Genomic DNA, 16,421 nt, shown 5'->3' with positions numbered 1-16,421 from the left:
CTGCATATGATCTATTCACATGCGACCTGCCATGTTCCCCAACCCTTTGATGTCTGTATTAAAATATTCTTTCTGATAATACTTCATAGGGCACATGTATACATCAGGTGGTTCTCATAATTAATGAGTGATTGCATATCAGACTCTAGAATCCATGTAAGTAACCCAACCTAATCGGACAGCCTGTTGCACACATATACTATGTAGTTGGATGTTAAAAAGTGTTTGGGGGCATTCTCACATATGTCATTGAGAAAACCAGTTTACTGAGGCCATATTGGTCTTTGGAAACTGATAGAACTGGATTCTAAGCCTCGCTTCGCTATGAAATAGTGACCACTTAACCAGCTGCGTGGCATTGGACACTTACTCTAAGTTTTCCGTGCCTTGATTTCCTTATCTAATGGGATAATAATAGGTTTGTTGAAAGGATTAATTCACATGAAGAATTTAGCCCACACAATGCCTACCACATTGGAAAGGTTTAATACATTGTTATCATCATCATCACCATCTCTAACTGCATTTCAGGGTTTTTGTGAGATTATTAAATAAAATTATATAAACTATATAGCAGAGTTTCTTGTCCCTAGTAGTTTCTCAAAAATAGCACCTCTTATGGTTATGGTTATTAGAGTGCTGGGAATATACCATGGAGCTGTCACATTTCTGGAGCATGGCTTATCTGGCCACATAGGGTGTTTATCTTGAGCAAATAGTACTGTTCAGATTTTCTACTGCAAATCCACATGTCCCCACCAGAGAGTAGAGTGAAACACCCTGGAATCCTTTAGAAGTGGATCCTCTTTCTGAGTTTTCTCATTAACCTTTGTCAGTCTTCTAAAAGCAGTACTAAAATGTACTCTCAGAAAATAATTTCTTTTGAGGATAGAATTGTGACAAACAATACTACCAACGTGGCTAACTAACAGATACACGACTTTGCAAGGCAGAATTTGGAGATGTGTTCTGATTACTTGGTCTCAACCTTCCTTTGATTGTAACATCCGCCCATACACCCTACCTCTTACATAAGCACCCAGCCAAACTTATGTATTGGACATTGCAAAGGGTTAGGAGTCAGAAAGACCTTGATTCTCCTCCAGGCTCCAGCATTTGCTAGCTCTGTGACCTTGGCCAAGTCTCTGAATGTCAGTGTCCTTACCTATAAAACTGGTGTAGAAGTAGTTTTCCAACCTCTTGTTCAAAAGCCTTCGTGCCAGATGAGTTTCATAATTCAGTATTTTCTCTTTATTTTAAAACTACTGCATGGTGTACAACACCCTTAGTGGGATTTGGAACAGAACCCAGGAATCAATCACATTAATATTTCTGCAATGAAACATATGAATATTTACAGGGAGTGCCTCACAGATTTTGTCACTGTATAAGTTTTGTCGGGGAACTTATAAAAAACTGGCTTTCAAAGCTTTCAGGAATTTGGAATTCTTGATCATGGACTGAAGAATTGTACCTGACCTCATGAGATTATTCCAAGACTTACGTGAAACACATTATTTGTATCAGGGGTCCTGCTGCTGACCCTAAATTGAGATTCAGACACATGTGGGTGTGTGAAGACCACCAGATGTCTATCTGCTTGAGACGATTTGAGGAAAGGACAAGGCTCTGTGAGGAGGACTCTGGGAAACCTAAGGCTGTGGTGGTGGAGGAGCACAGGAACAGAGCTGGGAAGTCTGAGCCGGGGTGGTGGGAGCTCTGGAGAAGGGGGTGTTGCTACAGGAAGAAGCTGAAGGCCCTTTTCTCCCATGGGCCTCACTGAGATACAGGGTAGAAGCAACGTGGCTTCAGTGTCCAGGTGACAAAGTGTGGCAGGGAAAAGAAAGGGGGCGTTTCTACCTTTCTGGGTAGACCCGTAGATGGCTTCAGCCAAAGCTTCTGGAAGGGAGGGTGGCATCTTTCATGGGCTTTTGCTCATCTGCAGCTGTGAGCGCCCAGGAACCCACACCCCACCCCAGCAGGGGCCTCCGTGTTCCCACAGCCAGAGGCTCCCTCCAGCTGCTGGCGAGGGGTGGAGGGGCCGCCCCTGACTGTCTCTCATTAAAAATGTGAGCTCTGCTATTTACAATAGCCCGGAGATGGAAACAACCTAAGTGCCCATCATCGGATGAATGGATAAAGAAGATGTGGCACATATATACAATGGACTATTACTCAGCCATAAAAAGAAACGATATTGAGCTATTTGTAATGAGGTGGATGGACCTAGAGTCTGTCATACAGAGTGAAGTAAGTCAGAAAGAGAGAGACAAATACCGTATGCTAACATATATATATGGAATTTAAGAAAAAAAGTGTCATGAAGAACCTAGGGGTAAGACAGGAATAAAGGCACAGACCTACTGGAGAACAGACTTGAGGATATGGGGAGGGGGAAGGGTGAGCTGGGACAGGGCGAGAGAGAGGCATGGACAGATATACACTACCAAACGTAAGGTAGATAGCTAGTGGGAAGCAGCCGCATAGCACAGGGAGATCAGCTCGGTGCTTTGTGACCACCTAGAGGGGTGGAATAGGGAGGGTGGGAGGGAGGGAGACGCAAGAGGGAAGAGATATGGGAACATATGTATATGTATAACTGATTCACTTTGTTATAAAGCAGAAACTAGCACACCATTGTAAAGCAATTATACCCCAATAAAGATGTAAAAAATGTGAGCTCCGTAAGAAGAGGGACGCTTCTGTCAGCGGTCCCCGCTGGATTCCCAGCAGCTGGGCCAGTGCCTGGTGCATAGTATGTACCTAAGAAACATTTGTTCAATTAATTTGCTGGCAGTTGACATTTGTGAGAAGAGAGGGAGTAGAAGAATAACAGAAAAGAACTGTTCTTGAGGATTCTCAGAAATAACTGGGGAAACAGTAAGGGGGACTGAGCAAGTGGGGGACACGAGTCAGTGCGATGCGAGTTATTAAAGTGTATGTGATCTCATGTGTGATCAAGGTCAGGTATGGTTTGGGGAAACTTGAGACCTAACAGTTAATAAAGGTTCAAAATGTTTTCTGGAGTGTTCTGGGTGTTAGACAGCTAAGCTTCATCTAGACACCAAGGGGCTCTTGGGAAGTTTCTAATTATTAAGAAGACCTTCGGGGTGGGATGAGGATGGAGGTGCAGGGGCTGATTCTGGCAGGTTCTTCCTGAGATTTAGCTGCTCCATTTGCCTGTGGGATGTTAGTTTGGAGGAAGAGAAAGCCAATAGTAATTGGTTGGGGAAAAAAAGAAAAGATTCTCTGTTGTTCCCCACTGTGCCAAGAGGAGGCAAGTTTTACTTGAGTTATTACTATTACGGTAAATTCATTTGTACCCGTGTACATGGGGAAATGCAGGTTACATAGGTCAAATATACAGCATTTCTCATGACATACAGTAGACATTCAATAATGATTTTTTTAACTTTTTATTTTATATTGGAGTATAGTTGGTTAACAGTGTTGTGACAGTCTCAGGTGTATAGCAAAGTGATTCAGTTATACATGTAACTATTCTTTTTCAAATTCTTGTACGCACTGCTGTATTTAAAATGGATAACCAACAAGGACCTACTGTACAGCACAGGGAACTCTGCTCAATATTCTGTAACAGCCTGAATGGGAAAAGAATCTGAATAATGATTTTTAAATGGATGCTTTTTCCCTCTAATCCCCCTCCTCCATCTCTGATCCCTGAGTATGAGGTTCTTGAGGGCAGGAATACAGATATAGTTCTATCTATATGTAGTGCTTCCCGACACATAATAGATGGTACTAAAAAAAAGATTGCTCATTGAATGAATGAGACACGTTGATGATTAGGACATGGATATAGAAATTAATGCCACAGAAATAATTAAAAGAAATGATCTTTTCCCAAACTGGTTACATCCTGTCTGACATGAACACTAGTAGTTTACTTAGCAAACAGTTCTTTGGTAGGAAATGCAAAAGATAACTTTATTCCACCCTAGGTCTGGAATGATCACAAAACTAAATTGGATGGGCTCAAATGAATGAGGTCTTCCTGTTTGTTTTTCTTGTCGTGGCTTTTGACATTTCTTTCCCATAAATCCGAATACGGCACAGAAGGTATAACCAGTCTTTTCCTTCTTATGATTTCGTATATCATAGCTGCTGGCTCACTGAGTTGGCTCGCATTTCCTGAGTAGTCCCTTACCTCATTCTAGCTGATGGTTATTTTTATGAGGCCTTCATGACTTGCTGCTTGCTTAAATTAGTTTATTCATTTGTCTGAAAGCTGACTTTTCAAAAGGCGCCACTCTTGTAAACTTGAATCATTATTCATTCCATAACCTCTCTCACTCGTTACCGGGCTAGTTTTTGGTCTCTTCTCTTTCCCCCGATTATTAGCACGAACTCTTTCTGTTCTCTTTAACCTCTGTTTTAAGTGGTACCGTCCCTCCTTCCTTTGCCACTCTCAATACCATCTAACATCTGAACTGATGAGTTATATTGTTGTTTATGTCCTTCCTTCTTCCTGTGTTTTTGTCACAGCCAATTCTTGGCCTCTTTGATCAACTGTTGCACATAAAACTTCACCTCCCATTTTTTCATTCCGGAACGTGCAATGCCATGCTCTTGACAGTGAGCAAGGGAGGGCTTCTCCACCCGAGCGGTACCCACCACTGCCCCATGCTTTCCCCACTGCACGCACCAACTCTTTTCCTTATACAGCATGTCTTTCGCTTGGTTCATCAGTACTGCACACCTCTAGATACCTGGCAGAGTGCTAAGCACTCGATAGATAGCAGTGAACATGGCCTTGCCGTCAAGCATTGATCTTATTTATTTCATTTCTGGACAGTCATCTCTTTTGCCCATGACACGAATAAAAGGCAATTTCAAAATCATTTTTATCTTTTTGAGTGCAGATGTACCCATCCTGATTAATCTCGTGTTTAAAATTAATCTGCATATCTTGACATATAACATTCACCAACCCCACAGTGTGCTGGAGAGGACTGGCTGGTCCATTCAGAAGTGTCCATGAAATATTCACAGGTGGCCACTGATACTGCACAATGTTTGTCCAGTATTTCTTGCACACACATTTCTGTTCCTTCCTGGATTATCTGTCTTTGTGAGCGTCCAGAGGGCAGGGACTAGGCCTGTTTGACTTGACTTTTGGGGAAACTAGCTCAGAGCCCTATCACTCCATTGCATATAAAATAATGTGTTCAAGAGGTTACTGATTCACTGGATTCAATTAATTTTCTCTTCCTCTGGGCTATTGAAGAAAAGGAGTGACTGTTAAATGAAATGAAATGAATTGAAATAAAACTAATCACAGGTTGTAAATAGTTTAGCTCCAACTGTGAGGCAGCTTTTAAACACGGGCTGCTTATCCTCTGTGTCTTCTGTCCTTAGGGATTTTCATACTCCATTCTCAGCTCAAGCTATGCATCAGATATCGTCATCTCCTCTAGGATGCTTCTTTGGGACCTGCCTCCCTTTCTGTGATGTGGATGGATGGCACCCAATCATTTTCTAGTTGAGCAGAGTAACTGATAAGCTCTAGCTTATGGAATGGAGCTTGTGAATGGTTCGCACCCAGGGGAGTTTCAGAACACCTAGCCCAGTAGCCGAGTCCTTGAGCCTCTAAACCTTTCTGTAGTTTATTTGCCTTTCTGGTTCAGAAACTTCGAAACTATGCTGTCACTATTCCAGGGGAATGTGTGAGGTTTTATTTTGTTTTGTATTTTTGTTTTCTGTTTGTTTTTGTTTTGGCTGTGCTGTGTGCCTTGCGGGATCTTAGTTCCCCAACCAAGGATTGAACCCAGGCCCTCGGCAGTGAAAGCGCAGAGTCCTAACCACTGGACTGCCAGGGAATTCCTTTGTTTTTTTCCTGTGCCTTCCTTTTTTGTGTGGTTTGGCACAGTAGATTTTTGGAAAAACTATTACCCCTTTCCCTAGGAGCCTTGCTTAGAGGAAAATGTATTTGATTATTATTTTTGTTTTTCAGTACAAGCAGATTTTCCCGAAGTTGCAGAAAACATCCAACTTATCTTCAAGTGCTGAATTATTTTTAAATGTCATTTTTTAAACAAGAGAACTTGAGTGTTTAAAAATGAAGATGTTATTTAAAAGTAAAGTGGTGTATTGTAGCCAATCAAAATCCCCAGACCAGAAAGTGGCTTTCCAATTTAGCCAGTCTGTTTTAATCCAGGTTATCTCAAGCCTCTGCTAAAATAGCCACGAGATTGCTCCCCAACCGCACTATCACCCCCAGCCTTCTATATCTGGACGCATAAAGTTGCACAGCAGTGAAGACAGATGTTCTTGAGGCAGGGACTGGCCTAGACTCCTAATATGGTCAGGTTGAAATTAACCAGAAAGCTGAGGGTCATCAGCCCTGAGAGGCATTTTAAATTTCTCTCTGACCAAAAGCCCTGTTTTTGTCTTCAGTTTCTTGGAGTTGATGAAAAGTCTTGCTTACGTGTATGAATGCAGAAGTCTGTCTTTGAAATCATGGAGTTCTGATGTCTGAGAACCCTGGCCCGCATCGGAACCAAACTTGACTGTGGGACGGTCTCTTCAGCAGGCTCTTTTTCTTCACCAAAAACGTGCCTTTCTCATCCACCCCCCGCAAACCTACACTGGCTTCTATATTTTCACCTGTGCACTTCATTCCTAAATGCAGATATCTAAAAGAAGCAATACATGGAATGGCTAAGACTGTACTGAGAAGAAGTCAATCAGATTTCCTTTTTCACAGACCCAGGAAGGAAATGGGCAGCAACCTTAGTTCACTGGGCTTCTGGGTGGCTGGGAGAAGTCCCTGAGAGGAAGAATGGAACACGGGAAGGGAAAAAACATACTAAGACTAGTTTATAATTTTGTTTAGGACAGACCTGTCATGTCCATGGATCATTGTCTCAAACTCTAGAGAGATGACTCAGATGTCAACATGTGTGTGTGTGTTGTGTGTGTGGGACAGGCTTTTTAAAAAAGTGGAATATAGTAAAAAAAAATAATAAATTTATTATTTGAGGCTGCTGTTATGGGGAGTCTAGATCATTTAGAGTTAACTAAAAATCTAAGGAATTTGAGGGCTGTGTGGCATAACTAGAACACGGTAACTTTCACCATCACCCACCTCCAGCAGACAAATCCAAATAGAGCCTGGGGGGAAGGGTGATAAATCCTCAGCTCCCCACCCCCAATGTAGCTTTGATAAATGTCTGATAATTTCAACTAGAGTAGAGGGAGAGTGATGCTCTGTCTCTCTACCTCCCTCTCAAGAACAGAATGAGGGGGCAGTTTGCTTTTTAAATTACAAAAAGCCGGGTTAAGAGTCTTTCTCGCCTTACATGGGTGGTGAAAATTAAAAAGGGTCAAAGACGATCCCAAGATTAGTGAGAAAGTACACCCTCCTCCCGTTTCCAAAGACGCCCCACGTCTTTCAAAAGAGAACCAGCAAATTACCATGGAAATCTGCCCCAAGCAGCAGTGCTCAAGGAAGAGTCAGAGCCTTTGTTAGCAGGGGTTTGTGTGGGCCGGCACCATAGTGAACACAGTTAAGCCTCACTAATTCCCTGAATGGGGGAAAAGCCAATCTCGACTTGTAAGAAGCTTGAATTTGAAAATATGTTTAGAGAAATGCCATGTTATTATTTCCACAAACGTGCAGTCCAACTGCTGGCTGGGGTCTGTGCTCTGAGCTTCCAAGACTCTTAAGGCCTTGAACAAACAGATAAGGACTGTAATTAGCATACTGGTCATTTGAATGCAAAGTGCAGTCAAAGTGGTGCTTAAAACCTGCGTGTTAGCATACTCCCATAGCAGGCTGTCACTTTCCTATGTTTATAGTATTAATTCGCCTAGCAACCTGCCCCCTTCCCTTTTTGGCAGTAAACTTGAGCCTGGCATGTCAGAATTCGTTAAATTTTCCATATTAGCCGCCGGAATGAATAAGGAGGGGAGGTGGTGAACCACTTGTAAAAAATCAACATGAACATATTTTAAACTTCACTTTTTAACTGACCTTTAAAGTTCATCAGTTAATTCATATTTATTATTTACTGGGTAGGGAAGGTATTAGCTTGCTTGATTCAAAGGGGCGGAGGGGCGAGCTGTTTCGGATGTCCCTTCCCCAACAAGTGACCTGGTCAAGTGAACACCGGAGAGCATTGAACGTAACCAGTTCCTGGATTATAACAAAATAAGGATTGGTTATGAGGATCAACAGGTGCATACCTAGATGGGACAACGGCACAGGGAGATCTGCATCTATCAACCACGTCTGTGACGGCCAGCCAATCCTGCGTGCACGTATTAACTTTTTTTTTCAATTCTAACTTTATTTTTATTTATTTATTTTTTGGCCATGTTACGGCATGTGGGATCTTAGTTCCCCAACCACGGATCGAACCCGTGCCCCCTGCAGTGGAAGCATGGAGTCCTAACCGCTGGACCACCAGGGAATTCCCTTAACTTTGTTTTTAAAGTCACACTTGAGACCGCTTGATTTGAAGTGTGACTGAGCTGTATTTGGGAAGGGGGAAAGAGGAGACAAACACTTTGTTATAAAGCAGAAACTAACATGCCACTGTAAGGCAATTATACTCCAATAAAGATGTAAAAAAATAAAAAAAACAAAGATGAATACAGCTGCAGTTTGATCCCAATATTCAGAGTCTTCATCACTTTGTTCTGCACGTGGAAGAAAAGGGCTGTGTTTTTTTTTTTCCAAGTCGAACAAACCATCTGGCAGTTGGGGTGGGGATTGCAGGAAAAAGCTGGGTAAAGCCTGAGGGAGAATCAAACTTAAATGCCTGCCTGCCCTTTGGGAAAATTCCCCAATTCTACTTCCTGGCCCTGAGAGAGATGGCGAGAGGTTACCCACTAACCTAAGGAGGAAAGATAATCCTTAAGTAATGAAATCCTGAATGTAGTGCTTCCCAAACTTTACTGCACATTAGAATCAGAGGAGATTAGAGTGTAAGATTTTTAAAAACCCTAATGCCCAGATTCATGCCAAACAATTGAATCAGAATCTCTGGGCGGGGGTAGGCACCAGCATTTTGTGAAGATCACCAGATGATTCCAAGTGCAGCAAATTGGGACCCACTACCCTAAAGCTTTCCCACCTTACATGCATTTAATCTATATTTAATCTTCCCAGTTACCCTAAGAAGGAGGTGCTATTAGATCCCCATTTCACAGATGAGAAAATTGAGGTTCAGAAAGGCTCAATAAGTTGCCAGGGTCTCAAAGCTGTTAAATAGTGAATCTGGAATTTGAATATCAGCAGATTAATTTCAGAGTCTGCATGTTGAACTTCTATGCAATACTGTTTCTCTGGGCTTTTGTCCCCTGGGTCCAGTACCATTCCAACGAATCTGATATGTGACAATCCCATGTCCACTCAGTGAGAATTTATTGGGCACCTACTACGTAAATCTCAGTTTTAGGTGTAGTGTGTGACTCTAGGTAGATTCAAGGAAATGTGGCTAACTCCTGGTAATTCACGGGGCCTTCCAGATAGCCATAGGTTGGTTATCGCGTTATTTACGTTAAAGCTTAATCAGCCAAAGGCTACCAGAGACAAGACTGTAGTTGGACAAAGTCAAATGTATTGACCTGATGCATTGAGGAAGTGCATTGCAGAGGAACCATAGGGTGCCACTCTTGAGAAGAGGGAGGAGGGAACATCTTTTGTAGTGTTTGGGTTCCCACTGAAGGATGCTGAGGAGGGTCTAAGGAAGCAGGGATGACTTCTGGATTGGTTGCAGCTTCGGACGCAGGATCAGGAGAAGGAGGGTTGAGTAGGAATTGGGTACTGTCATGAGGCAAGGGTGGCTTAGTAATTGGTATTCCCAGTAATACATGAGAATAGCAAAGCAGGTCTGGGCCATCGCTGGCAAGAAAGTATCAATAGTAGTAGTCACTCAAAGAAGACGGAGGTCATTATGGCATTTTACAACTGCTGTGTAACCTTGGGAGAAAGTGTTTTCTGTTAACTTTGCAGCTGACTTTATTTGTCTGTCCTCCCAGCCTGATTAATGGCAGGGCTCTTTTTTCTTAGTCCAAGCTGATTGAAGTTTTGACTCTCAGATTTTGGGCTTTTTCAGAGGGGATGGGCCTGAGGGGGAAAAGAAAGTTGACACTCAGATCTACAATGAATGGTTTTGCTACTTTTCAGCTGAGTTGGTAAATTATCTAATGGGAGAGTGCGTGTAAAACTGGTGAATATTGAAAAAGGCTTTTATTTCAGTTATTACTATATCAATGTCAATGTCCAGGGTTTTGACAATGTACTATGGCCGTGTAAAATAAAATAATACAATGTATCAAAATATTGGGGAAAACTCATTGACGGATACCTGGGAACTCTCTGTACTATTTCTGCAACTTCTTGTGAGCCTTAAACTCTTTCAAAATTGAAAACAGTTATAGAAGATGTGTTTGTGTTGATCATCTTAATAAGACCTCTTTAAAAGTAGTGTGACTTTATCTATTCTCTTCCCCCCAAATAATCCAAAATTGGTTATATCAACGTTCTCTTGTATGTCGCTGAATTTGAAGATGGTACCCAAGAGTAATGTCCGTCAACATCCATGTCTACCAGTTACAGATCCCTGTGGGGTTATAAATATCAGAACCGTTTGTGCATCAACAGAGATGCCATTTGAGTAGGGTCTGGAAATACGTGTTAAATATCACCAGGTAGGGAAAGGAGAGAGAAAGCTATGCTAGGCAAAGGGAAGAGCAGGAGGAAAGGCACAGAAGTGTGAAAGTCAAGGCATATCAGGGAAACAGATATTGGTTTGATGGAGCTGATGCTTGGGGTATAAAGGAGGACTGGTGGGAGAAGAACCTGGAAAGATGGGTTGGAGCTGGAATGTAACAGTCTGGATGTGATTCTCTCCTCTCTGAAATCGAGGACTTTGGATTTTCCTTGTAGTATTGTACTTACTACACCTGTCTTGTATCACAGTTACTTGGGTCTGTATTTTTTCTCCCCAGCTAGATCCCAAGTTCCTTGAGGAGATGGTCCAGATTTGGTTCGTCTGTGTAGCATCTGTAGCACCTAGCTGTGTGCTTTGTCCTTGGTAGGTGCTAATAAAATTGTCCTAGGAATGTATAACGTGTCACAAAGGTGCAGTTGATATTCCCTCTCGAGAACATTCAGAGCCCCAAGATAATGTAGAGTGAGGTGTTGACCTCCAGGGAAATGAAAGCATCAGGAAGAAAAGCACACAACCCATCCTCTTCAAGCTCCCTTTGTATCTGGCTTTGGTGACTGGGTACGGCCATGCCTTGCCATCTTTGACATATGCCCTCGATTGGCCCTCAACCATGCCATGATGGTGTCCTTTGAAGAGATGTAATGTACCTTGCCCTAATCTATTTAGCATTCCACTCTCACTTCCCTCTGTTCAGCTTTGCTGGACGCTTGCAGAGATGCCTCACCCCTCCACCACCTGTTCCTTGGGTCTCTGAATTATAGTGAATACAATGGGGTTTAGATGGGAACCTGCAGATGCTAGGTGAGGAGCTCCTCAAGAAGATTTTCTCCAGGATTTGGCTGACATACCTGACCTGAGGGGATCTCCACCACGCCTGCTGGTGGTTTTTTTCCCTTTGCCTCCTAAGAGAAATGTTCTATTGCTCACCACTTCAGATGGTTGGATGTGGGGATGGGGTCACTTCTGTTCCTGACAACCTCATTATGTGGTTATCAGGAGCAGACACTGCCCAGGTTGTCACGACAACCAGCAATGATTCAAAGCTTCCCTGAAAGGTCTGTATCTCTGGCAAATAATCAGCCTTTAGCTCTCAGCAGATGCTGAACTGAGCAGCCAATCACAGGTGAGCTGAGAAAGCATGACATCATAGTCCAGCCGGTCCAAAAAAAAAAAAAAAATTAAGATTTGTTTTTCTATTTCTCTCCTTGGTTCTTTGTCCCCTAGATTTTGTCCTCTACTTTCTCATTCTCTCTCTTTTCCCCTAGTAAAATGGAGACAGCAATGAAACCAACTTTCCAAATTCACTCTGCAGTTTGACTTAGGTTCGGGCAGTGCCTGATCGGAGTGCGTGGGGAAGGAATGTATAATGTGATCCACTTAGGAGCAAAACAGAGCATCAGCTCAATTAAATAATATGGTTTGATATGTAGGACCATGGAAGTGGAGCTAATTAAAACCAAGTCAGAGGAGAGGAACTTCCTAATTCTCATATTAATTCATCCACAGCCACTTGCATTTAATTGTCTTCTGCTTTTCTTTCGCTAACTCCCTCGTGGAGGGGAGGAGGGCAGAGGCTGCGGGCTTCTGAAAGCTGGTAGATTCTACAGGGCAGGTCTCTAACGGGCACTAATTATAGTGAGGGAAGGTGAGGAGTGCCCACCACCACCACCCAGTCCCGAGGTTCCACTATACAGGGAGTATATGTAAATGGGGATTCGTCCAGTCTATTAAGGAGGTGTGTAGCTCTGAAATCTGTTTAAACCACTCATATTCCATTAGCCATTTGCCTCCATACAAGAGTCCAGGGAGACAGGCAGGACAGGTTTCTCAAAGGAGAAATTTAAAGCTGAGGGAAATTCGAATCTTGCCCAAGGTTTCCTAGCCAGAGGCTAGACTACAGTCTGGCTCTCCTGATTCCCTGGCCAGAACTCTGAAGACCCACGAGCATGGTGTTTCCCTAGCCATGGGCTTCCCTCTTTCCCTAGCCTCTGGTTTTAAGGGATGTGGGATGAGACCTTTGCCCTGCAGGATACCCACCACGTTGCCTCCTTCAGGACAGCTGGAGCCCCTAATGACTGGAGTAGAAGGTGGAAGGGATGGGAAGGAGCCCAGTAGGGCCTGACTACAGTGATGACAATAGGTTAGAGTGAGCAGGCCCAGATGAAAGAGGAGTGGGCACCGCGCGCCCAACCAATGCCTTGTGCGCTAGCTGGCAAGGCAGGTTCTTTTGTATTCAGAGCAGGAGGGAGGATTTTTTTTTAAGTTCAGCTGTTGCAGCAAAAGCTGTGAAGACTGAGAGCCACAGAGACCCAGAGTCGACTACTGGGAATAATTTCTGGCTTTGGGACTCGAGGCAGGGGTGGAGAGGGAGCCAGAACATCCAGGCTGCTTTTGCCTGGTGGGTTCCCTTTAGCAGGGATTTGGCTGGAACAGTTTGAAGATATTCGTTTTAGTTTACATCTGTTGCTACAAGCCCCATCTCACTTCTCCTGCGACTGAAAGGGCTGACTGGATCGGTGGGAGCCAAAGGAGAAATACAACTGAAGTTGCCATGTAGGGTGGTAGAAGGAACAGAACTGACAGTTGGGAGACCTGATTTCTAGGACCATCTCTCGGAGGCATTGAACAGGCTACTTTCAACCCCAGACCTCCATTCACTCATCTGTGAAATGCAGGTCATCATAATTGCCACAGTACACTGTCGTGGTTATTGTGAGGATCAAACGGGGAGAGACAAAACTGGTGTGTAACCTAAGGAGCAGGATACACGTGCCAAGAGGTTATTATGGGGCTTCCCTGGTGGCGCAGTGGTTGAGAGTCCGCCTGCCGATGCAGGGGACGCGGGTTCGTGCCCCGGTCCGGGAAGATCCCACATGCCGCGGAGCGGCTGGGCCCGTGAGCCATGGCCGCTGAGCCTGTGCGTCCGGAGCCTGTGCTCCGCAACGGGAGAGGCCACAACAGTGAGAGGCCCACGTACCGCAAAAGACAGACACACAAAAAGAGGTTATTATGGTAGTGTTGTTGTATCCTTAAATCAATGAGCTTGGAGAAGGGAGTTGATGAACACAGATGAAATCTTTAAGACATTTCAGTTTCCCCGCAAGGTCCCATGCAGTTATCCTATATTCCTGGAGGACAAACCCCAGCAGCAGTGAAGACTGCTGTATGGTATCAAGAATGAAATAGGTTATCACCTTTTCACAGGAAGACTGAAGTGTTTGTGTCGATTCCCGCTCCTAGGTCCAGTCCTCTTTCTATGATACCACTATGCTTTAACTTGTCAAGCACCTAATAGGATTTTGGCCCTGTGCTAGTTTCTATAATCACCAGGGAGAGAAGAAATACACGCATGAAATGTTTAAATAACCATGTGCGGTGATTGCATAAATAGCTCTGAAGTATAGCTGAGGTATATGGGAGGATTAGAGTGAAATCAAATACCTTTTAATTACAATTTAAGTCAATAGCCTAGAAGACTCAAGTTAGATCATTAGCCAGGAAAATCCAGTTATATTTTCTATTTCTTTTTTTTTAAGTGTTCTTATTGTTTAAAATAACCCAGAGAAGCGCATTTTACAAATCAGAGATGTAACACTAAGTAAATGACATTCATTTATATCAGTGATTTTTAGATTACGTTTACCACGATGTAAAAATAAAAATCAGTGTGATGGGTTGCGCTTTTTTTAACCCCGAAGTTAATTTAAAAGATATCTGGGGCTTCCCCGGTGGCGCAGTGGTTGAGAGTCCGCCTGTTGATGCAGGGGACACAGGTTCGTGCCCTGATACGGGAAGATCCCACATGCCGCGGAGCGGCTGGGCCCGTGAGCCATGGCCGCTGAGCCTGCGCGTCCGGAGCCTGTGCTCCGCAACGGGAGAGGCCACAACAGTGAGAGGCCCGCGTACCGCAAAAAAAAAGAAAAAAAAAAAAGATATCTGTAAAATCATTGGAAGCAGAACCATCCTGATTTAAACCTATTAATCAAGGATTTGAGGAGGAGGGTGATGGGAGTTTTTGCATTAGAAGACAGTAACCACACCAAAAAAAAAAGCCTTTTTAAAATGCCTGATTAAAAAAAAATCAAGCTGGTATACTCAGATTTTTTTTTAAAGCAAATATGTATTTTAACAAAATCAGTAATACCACACATCATATTAGAAAGAGCATGGGTTTTGTACTCAGATCTAGACACAAATCCCAGCTCTGCAAAATTCATGTAATACTCATGTATACATAAATATATTTTTTAATTAAGGAAAATAAAAAGTAAAATGCAAAGTGATTCTTAAAAAAGTCTTAAGAATATGTGGTTTACTTAGTCTTTGCCTCCCTCTTTCTTGCTTTGTCGTAGACTTGAAGGGTCGTTATTATTCATTTCCCAATTCCCAATATCATCAGAATTTAACATGAATTAGTCCAAAGAGGAATCCCAATCTCCAACTTCCCCAGATGTTGTCTCTGGTGAATCTAGAGGCCTGTTGTGTGACTTTTCCTAAGAGGACCCTGGCAGATGTATTTGTTCACTCTTGGTCTTGAAACTTATTTTGTTGACATTACAGCAAAATGATTGCTGGATATTATGCAGTGTTGAGAAAATTGGATAGAAGTGCACTGGGGAGGGTCATGACCCATCTTGACCATTTAACTATGTGAGGACACATTTATCTTTATAAAAAGAAGTTTCAAAGTGAAGAAGAAAAATCACCAATAATTCTACTTCTTTAACCCAACTATTATAATTTTATGTTCATCTCTAATTTTTTGTGTGTGTGTGTAGGCATATTTTACATCATTGTAATTCAAATGTACTTATTATTTTGCATTTTTGGTCATTTTTGATGACAGCTTACTGTCTCCTTGCTGGGGTTTACGCTAATTTACATAATCTAGCCAAATCCTAGGGCGGTTGGATTTTGGAGTAGCAAGAGATGACAGTTTTGTGTTTTTTTTGCCATACGCGGGCCTCTCGCTGTTGTGGCCTCTCCCGTTGCGGAGCACAGGCTCCGGACGCGCAGGCCCAGCGGCCATGGCTCACGGGCCCAGCCGCTCCACGGCATGTGGGATCTTCCGGACCGGGGCACGAACCCGTGTCCCTTGCATCGGCAGGCGGACTCTCAATCAGTGCGCCACCAGGGAAGCCCAAGAGACGACATTTGAGGTTAGATTTTAGAAGGCTTTCAACATGGGCAAAAATTTGAACTTTTTCTTAAAGACAAGATATGCCATGGGAGGTTTTAGGGAAAGGATGGACAGAAACAGCCACATCTTAACAATTGTTAATATAACTATATATATGTGTGTGTGTGTATACACACATATATATTGTATTTGAAGTAGATTAATCATTCTCTTTTTGTATAATGCTGTTTTTATTTTTATTTTTTTGGCTGCGTTGGGTCTTCGTTGCTGTGCGTGGGCTTTCTCTGTTTGCGGTGAGCAGAGGCTACTTTTTGTTGCGGTGCGTGGGCTTCTCATTGCGGTGGCTTGTTGCGGAGCACCGGCTCTAGGTACGCGGGCTTCTGTAGTTGTGGCACGTGGGCTCAGTAGTTGTGGCTCGCGGGCTCCAGAGCGCAGGCTCAGTAGTTGTGGCTCACAGGCTTAGTTGCTCTGCAGCATGTGGGATCTTCCCGGACCAGGGCTCGAACCAGTGTCCCCTGCATTGGCAGGTGGATTCTTAATCACTGCCCCACCAGGGAAGCCCCTATAATGCTGTTTTA

The 16,421-nt window shown here is 43.3% G+C and overlaps 1 protein-coding gene across 2 annotated transcripts in view; it reads left to right on the top strand.

The window, feature by feature from the left end:
- Positions 1-16,421, top strand: part of PAK3 (p21 (RAC1) activated kinase 3) — a 283,577-nt gene that overhangs the window by 143,609 nt on the left and 123,547 nt on the right. The gene's annotated exons all lie outside the window — the stretch shown is intronic.

Source organism: Pseudorca crassidens, chromosome X (genome assembly GCF_039906515.1).
Source record: "Pseudorca crassidens isolate mPseCra1 chromosome X, mPseCra1.hap1, whole genome shotgun sequence".
NCBI classification, from domain to species: domain Eukaryota; kingdom Metazoa; phylum Chordata; class Mammalia; order Artiodactyla; family Delphinidae; genus Pseudorca; species Pseudorca crassidens.
The sequence above is the reverse complement of the archived record's forward strand: the minus strand, read 5'-3'. Positions and strand labels throughout refer to the sequence as shown.